A 15,268-nucleotide genomic window follows, 5' to 3' on the forward strand; every position below is an offset into this window, starting at 1 on the left:
AACTGGAGTTATAGATGGTTGTTAGCCACCATGTGGGTGCTGAGAACTGAACTCAGTTCTTCTGTAAGAGCAACAAGTGCTCTTAACTGTTGAATCATCTCTCCTAAAATTACTTTTTAATTGTGTGTGTGTGTGTGTGTGTGTGTGTGTGAATATATGCATTTGCATACAGGTACTCTCAAAGTGAAGAAGAGTTTTGGACCCCTTGAAGCTGGAGTTACAAGTTGTTGTGAGCCACTGAGTATGAGTGCTGGGAACCAAACTGGAGTCCTCTGCAGGATCTCTACTCACTCCCAATTGGCCATCTCTCCAACCTGAAATAAAATCTTTTTTTGTTTGTTTGTTTTTTTGGGTCTTTTTGAGACAGGGTCTCCCTGTAGCCCCAGCTGTCCTGGAAATCACTCTGTAGACCAGGCTGGCCTTGAACTCACAGAGATTCCTGCCTCTGCCTCCCGAGTGCTGGGATTAAAGGGATGCGCCACCACGCCTGGCCCAAAATCTTATTTTTTAATAAGAAACTCGGGGCTGTAGATATGGCTCAGCAGTATAAGCATTAAAGAGCACTAGTTGCTCTTGTAAAGGACTCTGGTTTGGTTCCCAGCACCCACATGGCAGCTAACAACCATCTGGAACTCCAGTTCCAGGGAATCTGATGCCCTTTTCTGACCTGTGGACATTGCATGCATGTGGAAATAAATTTAAAAGAAAGGAAGAAAAACTGTAAAAGAATAAAGTTGATAAGTTGGATTTTGTCAAAGTTGAAAATGTTTACTCTAAAAAGAAAAGTTGTTTGGGGATGGAGAGTTGGCTTAGCAGTTAAGAGCACTGGATGCTCTTGCAGAGAACACAGGTTTGATTTCCAGCACCCACACATCAGCAAACAACTGTCCATAACTCAAGTTCCAGGGAAATCCGACACCCTCTTCTGACCTCCTTGGGCGTTGCATGACACAGGTGCAGTTACATGCATACAGGCAATACACTCATGCACATAAAATAAAAATAATAAAATATTAAAAAAAGAATTGTTTCTGTTAAAATGAAAAATCAATCCATGAAAAATAATTGCCATATGTATGTCTAAGAAAGAACTTATATTTAGAATATGTAAAGAACCCGTAAAGCTTAGTGACAAGAAGACAATTTGAACAGACATTTCACCAGGGAGCTAGAAGCATCTGAAGAGATGCTCAATATTCTTAGCTCTCAGAAAAATAGAGACTAAGCCAGGTGTGGTGGCACATGCTTTTAATTCCAGTATTGGGGAGGGGAGGCAGAGGCAGGTGATCTCTGTTAGTTCAAAGCCAGCCTGGTCTACGTAGGGAGTTCCAAATCAGTCAGGGCTGCAGAGTGAGAACCTGCCTTTAAAAAGGAAGGAAGGAAGGAAGGAAGGAAGGAAGGAAGAAAGGAAGGAAGGAAGGAAGGAAGAAAGGAAGGAAGGAAGGAAGAAAGAAAGGGAGTGAGGGAGGGAAGAAGGAAGGAAGGAAGAAAGAAAGGAAGGAAGGAAGGAAGGAAGGAAGGAAGGAAGGAAGGAAGGAAGGAAGGAAGGAATTAAAGCCACAGTGAAATATTACCCTGCACCTATGAGAGTGATTCAAATTAAAACCATTGGTAGTACCAAGTGTTGGTGGATGTAGAGCAACTGGACCTCTCATGTGTTGCTGTAAATGCACAGTAACACAGCTGCTTTGGAAAACAATTTGGCAGTTCCTTGTAAGTTAAAAGTATGCTTCCTGTTTGATCTAGCAGTCTTCTAGGTATTTACTTCACAGAAATGAAAACATGTGTCCCTACAAAAACTTGTGCTTGCATGTTCATAGCAGCTTTATCCATAATGGCTCCAAACTGGATATAATCTACATGTCCATCTGGTGACTGAATAAACAAAGTGTACTATGTCATTCAAATGGATTACTAACTATCAGTAAAGAGGAATGAACTACTTAGTGATGCAAGTGACAACATGTGTGAATCTAAAAGCTGGTATGTTGATGAAAAATGCCACACACAAAAGAGTACATTTATATATGATATCAGCCATTCAGCACTCTGAAAAAGGCAAAACTAAATTATTAGCACATCATAGGTTGGGTAGTGGATTGAGGGTAAGAGACTGAAGAAGAATGTGGAAAGCCTTTATGGGATGACTGAATGTTCTCTGTCCTGATTGCATTTTGTATTATAGCTTTATACAGTTGTCAAAATTAACTTTACACTTTGGGCTAGAAGTGTAGTTTAATGCTTTCCCACAATGCCCTGGTTTAATCCTCAGTACTGCAAATAAAACAAAACAAAACAACTCATGATACACTTTAATTTGATGGCTCTTATTGTATAGAAATTATACATCAAAAAAGCTGATTTTTTTTTTTTCAGAGCTGAGGACTGAACCCAGGGCCTTGTGCTTGTTAGGCAAGCTCTCTACCACTGAGCTAAATCCCCAACCCCCAAAAAGCTGATTTTTAAAAAAAGTTTTAATCAGCTTTTTTTTTAGTTTTTTTTTTTTTTTTTTTTTTTTTTTTTTTTTTTTTTTTAGTCTCCCTGTAGCCCCAGTTGGCCTGAACCTCACTACTAGACCATGCTGGCCTCGAACTCAGAGATCCACCTGCCTCTGCCTTCCAAGTGCTGGGATTAAAAGCTTGTGCCACCATGCTTGGCTTTTAATCAGGTCTTATGTGACTTATATAGGATTGGATTCAGTTTAGGTGTCAGGTTAGTTTAGTTCTGAATTTGTTATGGACACATAATTTTGAAGTAATCATTACTGAATTGAACTGCAGAGAGCTTTCTAGTTAAGTCAAGATCTTTTTTTTTTGTTGTTGTTGTCTTGGGTCTCCCTGAAGCCCCAGCTGTCCCGGAATTCACTAGGTATACCAGCTAGGCCTCAAACTCACAGAGATCCACCTGTCTTTGCCTCCCAAGTGCTGGGATTAAAGGCATGCGCCACCATGTATGTGCACGTAAGAAAACATCAGATCTTCTGGAGCCAGAGTTATAGGCCATTATGAGTTGCCTGACGGGTGCTGGGACCCAAACTTGGGTCCTCTGGAAGAGCAGCAAGCACTCTTAACTTATGAAGCATATCTCCAGCCTCTTAATAGTCTAGATTTTTGTTGTTGTGGTTGTTGTTGTTATTGTTTTGTTTTGTTTTTTTTTTTTTTGAGACAGGGTCTCCCTATAGCCCTAGTAGTCCTGGAACTTGATTGTAGACCAGGCTGGCCTTGAACTCAGAGATCCACTTACCTTTGCCTCCAGAGTGCTGGGATCAAAGGTGTGCGCCACCATACCTGGCCCAATATTGTGTTTTTACCAAGAGGCAGATGAAGAAGTTACTAGGTCAGGAAATGAAAGTTAAAAAGAAACTTAGGCCTGATTTTGAGTCCAGCGTGCCCCGCCCCCCCCCATCCCCCAGCATAGACCTTTTCTGGGTCTGACAGCATTTACTATTTCTAGAAATAATTTCTTTTGACCTCTAGCAAACCCTTTTACAGTTTTTTTTTCCTCCATTCTTTATTCCTTGCTAGCCTGCTTCCCCCTACCCCTTTTAAAAAAATTTTATTATTTTTATGTGTATGAGTGTATTGCCTGCATGTATGTGAGTGCACCCATGTTGGGCAGTGCCAAGGAGATCAGAAGAGGGCTTCGGATTCCCCTGTAATTGAGTTGAGGACAGTTTATAGCTGCCATGTGGGTGCTGGGAATCAAACCTGGGACCTCTGCAAGAGCAGCCAATGCTCTCAACCATTGAGCCATCTCTCCAGCCTCCCCCTGACTCCCTTTTTAAGATAGGGTCTCACTCTGTAGTCAAGGCTGATCTCAGGTTCTTAGACTTAAACTTAAGTGACCTTCTAGCCTTCACAGTAGCTGGACCACATGTGCATGCCACTGTGACCAGCTTGCTAGCCCTCTTCTCCTCTTCCTTCTCCTGCTGTTTGGTAAGACTGATTCCCTCAAGGTTCTACTGTTAGTCTTTTTCCATGTCTGCCTGCTTCCCATGATGGTTTTTTCCCATTTCCTGTGTCTTGAGGATGTTGGATATCTCTTCAGATGCTTGTTTCCCTTTGTCTTGTGGATATATTGGCCTGGGTTTCCTTCAAGAACACAGCAGACTTAGCAGCTCCTCAGTACTCTTTCCCTCTCTTTTATTCCTCCTTAGCCTCATTCAGGCTTCCAAGGGTAGAAACTCCAGGTGTGTGCCTAGATTTTTGCTCTCATTTCTTTCTGATCTCACAGGTCATTACTCTTGTTACTTCTAAGAACATAAAGAATGCTCTAGCCTCTCTTCTATATTATTACTAGAGTCTGACTCTTCCCTTGAACCATTCTCTTCCTCCCTCTCCTCTTTCTCCTTTTTTTCTTTTTCCTCTTCTTTTTTTGTGGCATTGGGTATAGGAATCTAGGGCCTCATGCATACTAGGCAAGTGCTCTACTATTGAATTATATCTCCAGCCTTTTTTAAAACTTTATGAGACTGGGTCTTGCTAATTTAATCTGGCCTTGAAATCATTCTGTGGTTCAAGCTAGCTTTGAACATGTGATCCTCCTTCTGCCTTCTGAATAGCTAGATTATAGGTCTCGGCCACCAGGCTTGGTTTGCTTTTGGGAAGGGGTTTATACAGTCTTACTATCTAGCCCAGGGTGACCTCAAACTTGGATCCTCCTGCCTCAGCCCTCTGAGTGCTGGGATTACTGGCAGCGCCACCATGGATACTCTTAACCTGTTTCTCAGTCTGGAGTCTGTCTTCAGTCTCTTAAATTGACCACAGAATTATTTCTCTGAAAATGTGTTACCCTCTTTCTTCCTTGGTTAAGGATAGTAATAATACAATTTTAGAAACATATCTTTTGTGTTTTCTTGTTGCTTAAAGTTTATAATGATCTCACCTTTTTTTCTTTTCTTTTTTGGTCTTTTTGAGACAGGATCTCTTTGTAGCCACAGCTGACCTGGAACTCACTATGTAAGCCAGGCTGGCCTTAAACTCACAAAGATCCACCGGCCTCTGTCTCCCGAGTGCTGGGACTACAGGTATGTGCCACCACACCTGGCCAACGTTATATTTCTTTAAATTGTCAAATTAATTATATAATTTGGGTTCTCATTCTTCCTATCCCTGAAATATTCTCCTCTCTGGCCTGGGGGTGAGGGTAGAGTTCTTTTAGATACATCACTATTCCTGGTTAAGGTCAGAGGCTCTGGAATCAGATTGTACATCTTCATTTATCAACTGGTGGCTTTATCAATATTATTTTAACTCTGTGTGTTCCTGTTTCCTGGTTTAGTGGATTATTCCTAATAGATTATAATATGTATGCTTAACTCAGGGTTGATGTGAGAGTTAAATAAGATAATGCAAATGAAATACTTCAAACAGTGCCCAGCACATAATAAGTTCTCAATAAAAATAGATTCTTTGTATCATCCTTGAGAGAAATCCAAGAAATTCAGTATTTTGGATTGTTGCTATGATTATTTCCATGTGAGATCTTTCTGGAAAACTAGTTAGTCCCTTGGGTAGAGTGTAGCCATCTTCCTCACTTATTGTGTACTGCTGTGGCCTGACATAAACCCAGCAGCCTTTAGAACAAGGTCACCTGGGTCCAGGATTTCCATTCCCAGGTTTTCTTTTCTCTTTAGTCCAAGCCTTGCTCCTCAGGAGCAGCTGGATCTCTTCATTTTATCAGCTTATCTCCAGTTTACATCTGAATAGGTAACTTGTTCAGGATCACTCAGTGGTAAGGTTCATGTTCTTAGCCATTACATGGAACTGTACTTAGAAGCAATCCCCCTATTCCTAGTGGTCTTTCTAAATCCTTTTCTTTTATAATGCTGGAAATTTTCACCACTCCTCCTTTTGACTTCATACTTTTGTCTGTCCTTAGGATATTAGTTTTTCCCCCACTGCCTTTGCAAGTACTTACGCATTTAAAAAAAGATTTTATTTTATTTTTAAGTTATGTATATGACTGTGTGTAGGAATGTGCTTGTGTAACTGTGAAGGCCACCAGATCTCCTGGAGCTGGAATTCAGGTGGTTGTGAGCTACCTAGTATGGATGCTGAGAACTGAACTCAGGTCCTCTTCATGAGCACTATGCACTCTTAATGACTGAGTGCTATCTCCAGCCCCTTAGTCATTCTTTTAAGTAATCAGCTCCATTGCCTCTACTGTGAAGACACTTTCAACCCTCTTTTTAAAAAAATATTTTATTTTATGTATATGAGTGTATTGCCTGCATGTATGTAAGCGCACCCAAGTCATGCAGTGCCTGTGGAGGTCAGAAGTGGGTGTTGGATCTTCTGGAACTAGAGTTACAGATGGTAGTTAGCCACTATGTGGGTGCTGGGACTCAAGCCCAGGTCCTCTGCAAGAACAGCCACTGCTGAGCCATCCCTCCAGCCCCACTTTCACTCTCTTAAGGCAAAATTTCTTCTCTCATTCCTCTGTCACAGCACTTGGCACATTGTATTGTCCATCGCCCATACTGAGTCAAGTGTATCAAGTTTAAAAAGTACCATCTTCCTACCCTTCCCTGAGAAACCATTGGCAGTTAGTGGTTCCTGGCTGAGGGGGACTCATTTTCTTCAGTGGTGTAGCCACTGGTAACAAGCCCATATTCCAGTAGATAGCTCCTTGCCAGTTCCCATGTAAGCAACCCTAATTAAACTCCTTAAGTCACAGAAACAACAACAAAAAGACATGAAAAGTAGGAGGGGGATTTGCTGTGAAGAAGGGGCTCTGAGGGAGTGGGAGGAAGGGAGAGAGTAGAAGTGAGAGAGGGTAATAGGGGGTAAAAATGATCAAAATATATACGTTATGAACTGTCAGAGAATAATAAATAAAATATAAATAAAGCAAAGTACGAGTCTTGGTTAGGCAACATAGTAAATTTAAGGCCAGCCTAAGAACATGGTAAGACACTGTTTCAAAAAACCAAGGACCTGAAAGTAGGTCTGTGATAAAGTGCTTGTATAGCATGGAAAATATCTTGAGTTTGACTCCCTGTGTTGGGGGGAGAAGGAAAAAGAGAAAGAAAAAGTATCTTGTCTTATTTATCTTGTGCTTTGGGGCTTCAGCTTTTAGCACAGTCTGGCTTATAGCAGATGCTCAAGAAATGTGAAATGAATGAAGAGTCATGCAGAGAAACCTAAGGATGTTGGTTGTCAGTGAATTACATGGTGACATGCTTAATATAGTTTTAGCATATGATTCTAGCCAGAGGAGCAATGTATAGATCTAGGGCTAGGAAAACATAGCAGCAAATAATGCCATTTAAGAAGTGAGTATATGTGACGGGTGGTAGTAGGCAGTAGGACAGAGTTGAGGAGAGGTGTGCTTTTCAGACTTTTTTAGTGTAAGAACATCAAGGATCTTCTGGGACTGACAACAAAGCCCCAAAGAGTTTTTTGGTCTTAAGTATAAAATGTTTGATTATTTTGAACCCCTGTTTTAGCTTCAGAAATTCATGGAACTTTTGTATTATATTTTCTTATCTGCATATTTAGCATGAAAGGGCTTTCTTCTCTCTACTCACTTTATCTTCTAGTAATGGAGGTGTTGCAGGAACATATATTATTTGTCCTCTGGTTTTTGGCATATTCTACATGAGCCATTGTCCAACTCTGGGAGGTATGGAATGGGGTTGTAATCTACTATGGCAGCAAACCAGCTTTCTGTGATTTGGGAGATTGTCTACTCAGAAATATTATGTCATGGAACAGAGGAGGGTGAGCTCATCTTGTTCTGACTGACTAGACTGTTCCTGGAAGACTGCAGTCAGTTGGAGGCACCTCATTACCAGAGTGCTGGGGACCAGTTGGAGGGAGTTCACAAGAGACCCACAGGAATGCTTAAAAGACAGGAGACTGACGGATGAGGAAAGAATATAAATGAAAATCTTATAACTTGGCTGAACCAAGTCAACAGAAATATACAACTGTATAAATATCTCAAGAATATAAACTTGATGGAGGAGGGCAGCTTTTTTATAGTGGGCTTTGGGATGGGGCAAAAACACTGAGTAAAATTAAGACAACATAATTATAAACTAACAATTCAAAGTAGCTGATGATGTACTTTATTTCTTGGAATCTCCTTAGTTAGACTCTAACTCATGGACCTTTTCCCAACTGAAGGATTTTTTTTTAATGTTGGAGTATACATATGAAAAATACATCTTTCTTACCTTTTGCCTTATTTTACGGAAATTAGTAGATGATAACAGACCTCTCAAATGCTGCCACTATTTCTAAACGTACCCGAAGTGGACTTTCATATGAGTGTTTTCTTGAATTTTTTTTTTTTTGGTCTTTTTGAGACAGAGTCTCCCTGTAGCCCCAACTGGCCTAGAATTTGCTATGTAGACCAGGTTGGCCTTGAACTCAGAGATCTGCCTGCTTCTGTCTCCCAAGTACTGAGATTAAAGACGTGCACCACCATGCCTAGCATCTTGACTTTTTAGAGTAGCAGTTTGAAGACAGAGACTGAATCAATATGTATTATAACAATTTTAAGAACTATGATATATTTGATCCTTCAGGTACATTGTATAAAAAGATCTTGCCCCAGCCCTTTGGAAAATGATTGAATAAAATTCCTGATTGCCCTATTAATATAGACATGAAGGTTTTTAGATAAGAGCTAAAATTATAGCCAGGCATGGTAATACATACTGGTTTTTTAAAATTTTATTAGTTTTAATTTTTTTTATTATTTTTACTTGTTTATGTGTATGCGTGTATTGCCTGCATGTAGGTAAGTGCAACCCATGTCGTTCGGTGCCTGCAGAGGACAGAAAAGGTGGTCAGATCCCCTGGAACTGGAGTTACGAACAGTTGTTAGCTGCCATGTGGGTGCTGGGATTTGTACCCTGATCTTCAGCAAGAACAGCCAGTGTTCTTAACCACTGAGCCATCTCTTCAGCCCCCGCAATATATACTTGTGATCCCAGCAGTTGGGAGGCTGAGACAGAAAGACTGTGAATTTCTGGATAGCTCTGACTACATATTGAGAACTTACCCTTCTACGCCCCAAAAATAGTTGAAATGGGAAATATTTGCCTACTTTTATGAGTTTTCTAGCTCTTTTTTGTAGAAGGGGATAGTAGAATGGGAAGAAAATATTAAGCTTTCTTTGGTTTATAGAAATATATTCACATTTATAAAAGTGTAGCTTCATAGCTTTAAGTGTAGCTTCATAGCTTTAAGAGAAGCCCTGTGGGCTGGTTATGGTGACACATGGTTGTAAGCACAGCATTTGGGAGGCTTGTGAGTTCAAGCTCAGCCAGGGCTACATAGATAGATCCTGTATCAAAAAAGACTAAGACTTCTATACCAGGTATTAAGCTTTGTCCAAAATGGGTCATAAAATAAAAATATACGTCTCTGCTGCAGCTACTCAACTGTTTGTAGTGCAAAAACCAGGTAGATTTGGTCTACAAGCTATGATTTCACGGACTCCAGCTTTCATCTCTTGCTCCTGAAATCACAGTCTCTAAGACCAATAGCATAAGGATTGCTCCTGAACCTGTTAAGACATAGGGAATATTGGGCTCCTCAGGCTGACTGTACTGGAGTTTAGGCAGTACTGAAATATTAAAGTGTGTAGGACTCACTTGGGAGAATACAGACCTGAGATTCTAGAGCCAAACCTCATATTAACTATGGGAAGGCAATGGTGGTTAAGATACCCTCTCCGAATCCTCAGGGAGCTACTATCTATTGCTACAATAATGTTATATAAACAAATGCTTATATGTAGACTAATAAATGTTGTAATAGGGCTATCTTTGACATAGGAGTATCACAAAGGAGGAAGTGATTGATTCTGCCTAGCATGAGTAGAGTCTATAGAGAAGCCTGGGGGCTGGACCAGAAAAGGATATTAGTGCTTAAGTTGAGTCTTGAGCTCACCAGAGGCCTTGAAACAGTGGGGTAAACAGATTATGGTAGGGGCAGTACAGCTTATATTAGAACTAAAAGTTACTTGATTTAATAATCAAGTAGCTGATCACAGAGTTGGAGATCCACTAAAATAATAAGAAACAAAAATAAAAGTTCAGTATATTTTACCTTAATTTCTTTTTAAAAAATTTTTATGTATATGAGTGTTTTGCCTGCATGTATGTAAATGTACTGTTTGCATGCATTGTCCACAGAGGCCAGAAGAGGGTGTTGGATCGCCTGGAACTGGAGTTGTAGATGGTTGTTAACTACTAGTGGGTGCTAGGATCTGAACCTGGGTCTTCTGCAAGAGCAGCCAGTGCTCTTAACCTCCAAACCATCTCTCTAGCCCCCTTAATTTCTTTATGCCATTTCTTTATTGGAAAAAAGATCATTTAAACCCAGCAATGTGGTGTGTGTTTATAATCCCAGCACTGGGGAGGTGGAGACAGGAAGATCAGAAGTTCAAAGTCATCTTTGACTACATAGTATGTTTGAGGCCAGACTGGGCTACATAAGACTCTATCTCAAAGCAAAATGATAATTTGCCTATTCTCTCCCCGATCCCAGTAAATTTTTATATGTCTTTTTTATTAAGAATTTAGCAAATGGGCCAGAGAGATGGTTCAGTAGTTAAGAGTGCATGCTGCTCTTCTAGAGGATCTAAGTTTGGCTCCCAGCCACCCATATCAGGCAGCTTACAACCACCTGTAACTCCAGTTCCAGGGGATTCTGCTTTGGCCTCCACAGGCAGGCACTGCACCTATGTGCACATACCTACAAATAGACACATACATACAATTTTTAAAAATAAAATCTTACCAAGCATGGTAGTGCCCGCCTTTAATCTCAGCACTTGGGAGGCAGAGGCAGGTGGATCTCTGTGAGTCTGAGCCAGCCCGGTCTACATAGCAAGTTCCAGGCCAGCCAGAGTTACGTGGTGAGATCCTGTCTCAATAAATAAATAATTAAATGAATAAATAAATAAAATCTTAAAAAAAAAGAATTTGGAAAACAAGCCAGACATAGTGATACACAACCTATAATCCCAGCACTTGGGAGGTGGAAGTCGGGGGGGGGGGGCATGTCAGTTCAAGGTCACCCTTGGCTACATAGGGTCAGTTTAAGGCCAGTCTGAGGTACATGAGACTCACTCAAAAACTGCAAAAACAAAAAGGTGTAGGTGGACTATAAAAATTATTTGTAATTTCATGTTCCAAGAGATAGTCACTGTTTACACTTTTGCTTTTTCTTTGTCTTTAGAAAAGAAAAACCTTTGTATTATTTTTATTTATGTGTATGTGCATGTGTGTCTTTGTGTGTTAATGGCACATGTGTGTGGGTGTTGAGACCAGAAGAGGGCATTGAAGCCCTCTGGAGCTGTAGTTACAGGGGTTATGAACTGCTCACATGGGTGCTGAGAACCAAGCTTGGGTCTTCTGCAAGAGCAGCAAGTGCTTTTAACTACTGAGCCATTTCTCTAGGCCCTTTTCTTATAGTTTTTGTATAATGTTGTTTCTAAAATTGGGCTTGTATTATATGAACAATTTTGTGCTTGTTTTTTCATTTAACATTTTATTTGTGAACATTTCCCAATTCATTGTTTTTGTTCTTTAAAAGTATCATTTTAAAATCTTCATTTAACATTCTATCTTAGGGATCTTTAATAGTTTACATAACTATTTATTCCCTTTTTTGTGGATCCTTTAAACTGGTTCCAATTGCTAGTTGACCCATGTTTTGGCTCATGTACTTGGCAAGTCTATCACCATGTGTTCAAATACATGCATATTCTTATTCATTTTTAATTGTAAAAGCCTGCCAACTTATTTGATCTGCTGGCCTTCAGTCCTTCTGTTCTGGTTTATTTAGCACTTTGTGTTTTCTTCCTTGGTGTTCCTTAGCAGAAAGACAGCAGAGTGGCCATTAAAAGCATGGATTCCAGGTCTAGGTTGTCTGGGGTTGACTCAACTCTACTACTTTTTGTGTATAACTTGAGACAGTAACTTACACTTTTTATGTCCCAGTCTGTAAGCTAAGGATAACTATTATTATGTCTGTGTCTAAAGATAATTGTGTGTTATGAGTTATGAAGCAATGACAGTAGTTTGTGCCATTGTGAAGATTTTCTTTCCACTTAATTGTTAGTAGTCTCTTTTTAATTTTTAAATTTATTTTAATTTTCTCTGTGTATGAGTGTATTGCTTGCATGTGTGTAAGTGCACACGTGTCATGCAGTGCCCTTGGAGGTCAGAAGAAGGCATTGGATCCCTTGGAACTGGAGTTACAGATGGTTGTTAGCTGCCATGTGGGTGCTGGGAGTCAAACCCAGATCTTCTGTAAGAGTAGTCAGTGCTCTTAACCACTGAGCCATTTTTCTATCCCTGTTTTTAAAAAATATTTTATTATTTTTATTTTTTGTGTATGAGTGTATTGCCTGCATATATGTAAGTGCGCCTGTGTCGTGCAATGCCCGCCAGAGGTCAGAAGAGAGCATTGGATCCCTAAACTGGAGTTATAGACAGTTGTTAGCTGCCATGTGGTGCTGGGACTCAAACCCAAGTCTTCTGCAAGAGCAACCAGTGCCCTTAACCACTGAGCCATCTCTCCAGCCCCTAGTCTCTTTGTTTTAAGGTGCTTTGTGTTGCCTTTTTGCTATATTTGGTCCCTGAGTATCTTTGAGAGTTATAAACTGACTTTACTTGGTGACTTTATTTTGAAAGTTCACAGAGTTCCCTCTCCCCTACTTATAGTAGCAGATTTTACAGCCCCTCTCCTCCCTTTTTTTGGCCTTGAACTCATGATTCTTTTGCCTTAGCCTCCCAAGTGCTGGGATTATCGGCATGCACTACCACCCCTGGCAGATTTAAAAATTTTAGAGTTGACATCAGCTTTGTTTAATCATGTCTTGGAAATGTTTACGTGGACACAAAGGGAGTAGATTGTATAGGCTGATAGATTAGGTTTTAAAGCTCTTGTGTTTCTTTCAAGCTGAATGTTGTTTTGAGTTCATTTCATGGCATGAATGGCTCTATAAGCTAGCTCTACCTGTACTTTCATCCCATTTCTCCTCACATGGTTCTCATGCCGTGTTCCAGCCCCATTAAGCTGAAAATAGGCATGAGGTTATGTCGAATCTAAAAATCTGTACCCTAGCTTGCTTCTGCTGAAGGACTCTTAAGTGCTGGACCTTTCTTCTGTGGAATGATGCAGTTATAAGCAGTGAGGCTGTCAGTGGACCCTAGTGGAGCTAGAGTAGTTTCGGTTTCTGTTGTGGATGCTTGTTCAGAATTGACCAACTCTTGGTTACTTTTAGTCTACTTACTGCCTGTTGTAGCTTCTTTGTTGTTTCAGGGGGACTCTTCCAGAAACAAAAACTCATTGTACTTACTTTTTTTCTCTCTAGGGTAGGATCCTGGGATTCCAGAACAGATGCATCTTCCAGCAGTTGATTGCATCCCACACTAGGGAAGTCCAGGAATGAGACATTCTTGGGCTCTATTTCTTCATCCTGGAATTCATCCACTTCAGGGCACTCTGACTCTTGGCTTACTATGACATACCCTCAGTAAAGGTCTGATGGACAGACCCTTTTTGGTGACTTTTTGGCTTTTTTTCTTCATGTGGAAGTTGGAAGACAAGTGAAAGGAGCCAAAAGCGATCTGCTTTAGCAAATAACTTGGTTCTCAGAACATGGGCCCTCGTTTAAAGGTAAGTATTATGGGTATGCTATGTCAGAAACATAAGCAGACATGTTTTTACCATGTCAATTTATTTATTGAATTGAATACATTCACAGTGTACAGTGTTTTGGTTTTGGTTTTCTTAGTTTTGCTTGTTTATTTGGTTTTTAGAAAAGGTCTCAACCTTGTAGCTCTGGCTGACTTGGAACTCACTATGTAAACCAGGCTGCCTTTGAATTCAGAGAGATCGTCTGCCTCCAGAGACCTGAGTCTAAAGGTGTGCAGTGGTTTTGTTGGTAGCAATTTGTCCAGTAGTCCCACTTCTTCATAGCTGACCAAAAAAAACACAGGTTCTCTTATTCCAATATTAATTACTAATATTAACTTTCAGACCACACATTATACATCACACGGTAAGTGTATCTCTATATGTACATGCATTAGTTACTTTTCTGTTGCTGTGATAGAAACACTGACCAAAACAACTTATAAAAGGAAGAATTTATTTGAGCTTACGGTTCCAGGGGAATTACAGTCCATCATGGCAGGGAGGCATGGTGGCTGGAGGTGGCTGGAGCTTGAGCAGCAGAAGCTAAGCTCTCTTATCATCACACAGGCACAGGAAGCAAGAGAGCAACTGGAGATATGGCAAGGCTTAAGAACTCTCTAAACCCACCCCCAGTGACGTGCTTCCTCCAGGATGGCCACACCTTCTAAAACCTCCCAAAACAGTGCCACCATCTGGGGACAAAATGTCCAAATACTTGGAGCCTATGGGGGACATTTTCATTCAAACCACCACAGTACATACATAGGTTATAAAAGGGTTAAAGAAAACTGTAGAGCGTTCAAAGCATTTTAGAACATTTAGCTTTTTTTTTTTTTTTAAATAGCCTCTTTGGAATAAGATATAAGAAGGCTAGAGGTCTCCTGAAGATATTGCTGCTTATCACTGCTACCATAGAGTCAGGCTGCAGGTCAAACCTGAACAGAACCTCAAAGTCTAGCAGACTGCTGAAGCAAAGTACAGACCAGAGAGGTGAAGGGTAGCGCCAAGTCCAGATGAACGGACAGACACATGAGCAGGTGCATACACAGGTGGCAATTTGAGTAGGCCATGTCAACAGTGAGGACTGAGCGCAGCTGAAACCCTGGGATAGTCAAGAGTTCTCTGCCAGTTGATCACTTGACACACTCCGAAAATGGTCACAGGACAGGTTGGTGGGGCCATCACCATTGCAAAGTTAGATGTCTTCCTCTTTATGAAATCCAGGTGAGGGAATTGCACCTTCTTCTCAGTCTGGTATATCTGGTAAGTTCCTGGTTTTCTTGCTAAGATTCTAATATATGCATGTGCTCCTGCAATCTTAATTTACTTTGATAAATTTATAGTGTGGCACCCTTTCTACTTTTAGGAATAAGTTGCTTATCAGTTTGTGCCTCATGGGTGGTGCTGGACAGATGGTGTTTTTTGTGTGTCCGTCAGGGTACAGAGTCATCCTCTATCCTCAAATGGAGTCAATTGCTACTTGTAAAATGAAGTTTATTAGGGCAAGGCACAGGCTGAAAAGTTATTTTACATGGTATACAGTAACTTAGGGCAGGGCACAGCCTGATCTCAATATTAATAGGCTATGCTAAGATTTA

General features: G+C 40.6%; 1 protein-coding gene across 2 annotated transcripts in view; it reads left to right on the forward strand.

The window, feature by feature from the left end:
- Arel1 (apoptosis resistant E3 ubiquitin protein ligase 1) overlaps positions 1 to 15,268 on the forward strand; it is a 58,885-nt gene that overhangs the window by 10,757 nt on the left and 32,860 nt on the right. For both annotated transcript variants that reach the window (XM_008849737.2, XM_008849738.3), the window contains exon 2: positions 13,345 to 13,649. The gene's annotated coding sequence lies outside the window, so the exon portion shown is untranslated. The remainder of the gene's footprint in view (positions 1 to 13,344; positions 13,650 to 15,268) is intronic.

The sequence above is a fragment of the Nannospalax galili genome, unplaced genomic scaffold, assembly GCF_000622305.1.
Source record: "Nannospalax galili isolate Female #2095 unplaced genomic scaffold, S.galili_v1.0 scaffold24, whole genome shotgun sequence".
Lineage (NCBI taxonomy): Eukaryota > Metazoa > Chordata > Mammalia > Rodentia > Spalacidae > Nannospalax > Nannospalax galili.